Consider the following 6,001-nt stretch of genomic DNA (forward strand, 5'->3'; position numbering starts at 1 on the left):
TGGACGGTGTGGAAGGATCTTGACTCTGTGTCTGACCACGGGAGTTTGTGATGAGACGGCCTGGATGGAGCATCCTTCTGTCTCTCACCACGGGAGTGTGTCATGGGACGGTGTGGACGGAGCTTAATACTGTTTCTGACCCGGGAGTGTGTCATGGGACGGTGTGGATGTCGTTTTATTCTCTACCTGACTAGGGGAGAGTGTGATGGGATGGTGCGGAGTAAACGTCACTCCGTGTTTAACCCCGCGAGTGGGCGATTGGTTGGTGTGGAGGGAGCTTCACTCTGTATCTGATCCTGGCAGTGTGAGATGGGACGGTGTGAAGCGAGATTCGATCTGTGTGTGACGGCGGGAGTGTGTAATGAGACCGTGAGGAGGGAGTGTCACCCTCTGTCTGATCCCGGGAGTGTGTGATGGTACGGGGTGAAAAGGAGCTTCACTCTGTGTCTGACCCCAGAAGTGTGTGATGGGAAGGTGCTGAGGGAGTTTCACTCTGTGTCTTTTCCCGGGAGTCTGTGATGGGACGGTGTGGAGGGAGATTCACTATGTTTCTGACCCCGGGAGTCTGTGATGGGACAGTGCGGAGGGAGCTTCACTCTGTGTCTGATCCCGGGGGTTTGTGTTTCGATTCTGTGAAGGGAGCTTCATTCTGTGTCAGACCCCGGGAGAGTGTGCTGGGTCGGTGTGGAGGAAGATTCACTCTCTGTCTGATCCCAGGAGTGTGTGATGGGACAGTATGGAGGGAGATTCATTCTGTGTCTGACCCCCGGAGTGTGTGATGGGACGGTGCGGAGGGAGATTCACTCTGTGTCTGACCCCGAGAGTGTGTGATGGGACGGTGCGGAGGGAGATTCACTGTGTGTCTGACCCCAGGAGTGTGTGATGGGACGGTGTGGAGGAAGATTCACTCTCTGTCTGATCCCAGGAGTGTGTGATGGGACAGTATGGAGGGAGATTCATTCTGTGTCTGACCCCGGGAGTGTGTGATGGGACGGTTGGAAGGAGTTGTTCTGCTGTTCTCTATTTCAATGTTTCTGACTCCATGGGTGTTTGTTGTGTGTGTGTGTGTGTGTGTGTGTGTGTGTGTGTGTGTGTGTGTGTGTTCCTTTCTCTGTCTCTCCCTCCCTTTATCCACTCACCTTAATCTGTTAATCTCTCACTTTCTCTCTCTCCCTTCTCTCTCTCTCTCTTACACACACACACAGCCGCTCCAGCGCATCGCCAACCTCACTACCACCCCCATTTCCAAAGCCCCCCTCTCATTCTCCTTTCGCCTCCGCCCTTACTTACTGCGAAGAATGTAACCGACCCCCGCAGTGCAGCGGGCGGCGCATTTCCTGGAGGTTTCCCAGTCACATTTCCGTGAGGTGAAAGCTCAGTGTGAGCGGGACAGAGTGGGACGAGAAGAGAGTGAGGATGAGAGGAAGCGGAGACAGACTGTGAAGGCTCATTGAGGGTGGGGTGAGATGGAAAGGCTGAGGGAGGGTGAGAGAGAGAGAGAGAGAGTTGCGAGTTTGAAGCGTGTGAGATACATTCATAGGAGATAGTGGTCTGATAAAGGCCCCGTTCGTGTAGCCGCACGCTTTCCACACTTCTCTGAAAAGCTGCTAACCCCCAACTTGTTTTCGAATTGGAGACGAGAGTGAAGACGCAGATACGGATCAGCGTGCGTTGGTTTCCTGTAAACCTCAACAGCTGCATGTCCAGTTTCTTTGATAAGCACTACATTGACCGAAAAAGAGCAGTTTGTTTTTTCGCAACTTCTTCTGTTGTAAATTTGGTGTAGATTTGAGAGACAGACTCAAAGGAGTTGTTTATTTCACTCGGAGGGACTGGGCTCGCTTACTTCGGTGGGTGTTGGCTGTTTACCCTGGGGCTGTGGTTTCTCGCGCACAGAGGGTCTGAATCCCCGGCGATGAGCAGAAGAGTGGCGGGGGTGGGGGTGGGGGTGGGGGCTGGTGTCTGACGATCAAACCCGGAACCAACCGCGGGTGAGGGCCGGGGGAAGTTGGGTGGAGGGGATACAATTCTCCCGGACAATAGAGACTCTGCATGAGTGACACATAACCCTCCGTCTTTCACTCCTTCTTCAGTCAGTGCATCCTTCACTAATCCCCTTCTTCCACTACATTCTCCCTCCAATCTCTTTCTATCTCCCTCCAATGTCCCTGCCCTGCATCCCTTCTTCCTCTCTGTAGCACTCTCTCTCCTTCCTCTCATACTCTTCGGCCCATCTATGTCCCTCTCTCTCTCTCTCTTTCTTTACCCCATCAGCTCGCCCTCGGCTTTCCCCCTCTCACCACTAATTCCCTTTCAAAAATCTCCCGCTGTTTTCCAACTCTCTATACGCATTCTCCTACATGTGACCCTGCCCCCTTTCTCCCGGCTCCCCCTTTCCGTCCCCAGTCACCCATTTCTCCCTCTTCGACCTCATCCAACCTTGCCTCATTCTCCACTACCCCTCTTTCTCCACTCTCTCACAACTCCTCCCCCCGGCTCTCTCACCTCTCGGGAACATACATTCTCAAACCCTCAGTTTTCGTACAGCCCTGCACCTCCTCCCCCTGCCCTCGGCCTCTCTCTTTATCAGCCCTTTCTCTGGTGTTTGCTGGTGTCGGTCTGACCCCGTGTCAACACGGCTTCCTCTGACAACGGTTGCTTTCCCTCTCTGAGCTCAGAACGCACAGAATACTCGATAGAATGGACCACAGCAAGACTTAACTGACTGTAACGTTCACAAAAATGGACTCACGGTCTCCTTTCCGACGTGAGTGGTGCAGAGAGACAGAGGGAGTGAGTTTCACTCTGTGTCTGACCCCGGGGGTGTGTGATGGGACGGTGTTGATGTAGCTTTACTTTGTGTCTGACCCCTTGAGTGTACAAATGGACGGTGCAGAGGGAACGTTACTCTCTGCCTGACCACTGGAGTGTGCGAATGGACGGTGCTGAGGGAGCTTCACCCTGTGTCTGATCTCGGGTGTGAGTGTTGGGACGGTATGGAGGGGAGCTTCACGATGTGTCTGTTCCTGGAGTGTGTAATGGGACGGTATGGATGGAGATTCACCTTGTGTTTGACCTCGGGTGTCAGTGACAAGATGGTGTGGAGGGAGCTTCTCTCTGTGTCTGACCCCGGGAGTGTGTGATGGGACGGTGTACAGAGAGAGTCACTCTGTGTCTGACCCCGGGAGTGTGTGATGGGACGGTGCGGAGGGAGATTCACTCAGTGTCTGATCCCGGAAGTGTGTGATGGGACGGTGTGGAGGGAGATTCACTCTGTGTCAGAACCCGGGAGTGTGTGATGGGACGGTATGGAGTGAGATTCACTCTGTGTCTGAACCCGGGAGTGTGTGATGGGACGGTGTGGAGGGAGCTTCTCTCTGTGCTGACCCCGGGAGTGTCTGATGGGACGGTGTGGAGGGAGATTCACTCTGTGTCTGACCCCGGGAGTGTGTAATGGCACGGCATGAAGGAAGCTTCACTCTGGATCTGACCGAAGAGTCTGTGAGTAGATGGTGTGGAAGGATCTTGACTCTGTGTATGACCACAGGAGTTGGTGATATGATCGTGTGCAGGGAGCATCAATCTGTGACTGATCCTGCGAGTTTGTCATGGGACGATTTGGAGGGAGATTCACTCTGTGCCTGACAAAGGGTGTGTGATAGGGGGCTGTGTGGAGACGGCTGCACTTTATGTTTGACCAAGAGTATGTGTCATGAGACTGTGTGGAAATAGCTCATTCTGAGTCCGACTCCGGATGGCGTGGAGAGAACTTCACTCAGTGTCTGACCGCGTGTGTTTGTGTTTCGATGCTGTGAAGGGAGCTTCAGTCTGTGTCAGACCCCGGGAGTGTGTGATGCAACGGTGCGGAGTGGGAAACACTCTGTGTCTGACCCCGGGAGTGTGTAATGGCACGGCATGAAGGAAGCTTCACTCTGGATCTGACCGAAGAGTCTGTGAGTAGATGGTGTGGAAGGATCTTGACTCTGTGTATGACCACAGGAGTTGGTGATATGATCGTGTGCAGGGAGCATCAATCTGTGACTGTCCCCGGGAGTGTGTGATGAGATGGTGTGGATGGAGCATCCTTCTGTCTCTCACCCCGGGAGTGTGTCATGGAACGGTGTGGACGGAGCTGAATACAGTGTCTGACCCAGGAGTGTGTGATGGGGCGGTGTGGAGGGCGTTTTATTCTGTGTCTGACCCCGGGAGAGTGTGATGTGATGGGATGGAGTAAGCGTCACTCCGTATTTAACCCCGCGAGAGGGCGATTGGTCGGTATGGAGGGAGCTTCAGGCTGTATCTGATCCCGGCAGTGTGAGATGCGACGGTGTGGAGCGATATTCGCTCTGTGTGTGACCACGGGAGTGTGTGATGGGACCGTGAGGAGGAAGCGTCATCCTCTGTCTGATCCCGGGAGTGTGTGATGGTACAGGGTGAAAGGAGCTTCACTCTGTCTCTGACCCTGGGAGTGTGTGATGGGACGGGATGAAAGGAGCTTCACTGTGTGTCTGACCCCAGGATTGTGTGATGGGTCGGTGTGGAGAGAGCTTCACGCTATGTCTGACCCCAGGAGTGTGTGATGGGGCGGTGTGGAGGGAGATTCACTCTCTGTCTGATCCCGGGAGTGTGGGATGGTACGGGGTGAAAGGAGCTTCACTCTGTGTCTGACCCTGGGAGTGTGTGATGGGACGGGATGAAAGGAGCTTCACTCTGTGTCTGACCCCAGGAGTGTGTGATGGGTCGGTGTGGAGAGAGCTACACGCTATGTCTGACCCTAGGAGTGTGTGATGGGGCGGTGTGGAGGGAGCTTCACTCTGTGTCTGATCCCGGGAGTGTGTGATGGGATGGTGCGGAGGGAGCTTCACTCTTTGTCTGATCCAGGGAGTGTGTGATTTAAGTTGGAAGGAGCTGTTCTGCTGTTCTCTGTTTCTGACTCCGGGAATGCTTGAATGCTTGTTCTGCCGATGCGCTCTCTCTCTCTCTCTCTCTCTCTCTCTCTCTCTCTCTCTCTCTCTCTCTCTCTTTCTTTCTCTCTCTCTTTCTCTCTCCTTCTGTCTCTCTGTCTTACACACACACACACACACACACACACAGACACACACCCTCTCCAGCACATCGCCACCCACACCACCCCAGCCCCATTTCCAAATTTCCAACCCCACTTCTCTTTTCGCCTCCGCCCTTACTTACTGTGAAGAATTGTAACCGATCCCGGCAGTCCAAGGGCCGCGCCTTTACTTGGAATGTCCCAGTCACAATTCCGTGAGGTGAAAACTCAGTTTGACCGGCAGACAGTGGGAAGAGAGAGAGTTTGGTTCCGAAGGTGGGGAGACAGAAAAAGAAGGCTCAGTGACGTTGGAAAGGAGAGAGAAAGGCTTAGGGAGGGTTGGGGAGAGAGCTGCGAAATTGAAGCGTGTTAGAGCCATTCATGGGAGATCAATAGGGAGATAATGGTCTGGTCAAGGCCCCGTCAGTGTAGCCGCACGCTTTCAAGACTTCTCTGAGAATCTGATAACCCCCAAGTTGTTTTCGAATTGGAGACGAGAGTGAAGACGTAGACACCGATCAGCGTGCGTTGGTTTCCTGTAAACCTCAACAGCTGCATGCCCAGTTTATTTGATGAGCGTTATATGGTCCAAAAATGAAAGTCTGTTGTTGGCAAGTTCTTGTGGTGTAAATTTGGTGTAGAATTGAGAGAGAGACTCAAATGAGTTGTTCATTTCACTCGGAAGGAGAGGGTTCGCTCACTTCGGTGGGTGTTGGGTATTTATTCTGGGGCCGTGGTTTCTCACGCACAGAGGGTCTGAATCTCCAGCGGTGAGTAGAGCAGTGGGAGGGTCCGACAACTAAAACCGAAACCAACCGCGGGTGAGGGTCGGTGGATGGGATACTATTCGCCCGGTGAGAAGAGGTTCCAACCGCTCACACACAGTCCATCTCCCTGCTGCCCGGCACTTCCTCTGCCTGCTCTCGGCCTCTCTCTTTATCAGCCCTTTCTCTG

This window comes from Mobula birostris, chromosome 13, assembly GCF_030028105.1.
Source record: "Mobula birostris isolate sMobBir1 chromosome 13, sMobBir1.hap1, whole genome shotgun sequence".
Classification (NCBI taxonomy): domain Eukaryota; kingdom Metazoa; phylum Chordata; class Chondrichthyes; order Myliobatiformes; family Myliobatidae; genus Mobula; species Mobula birostris.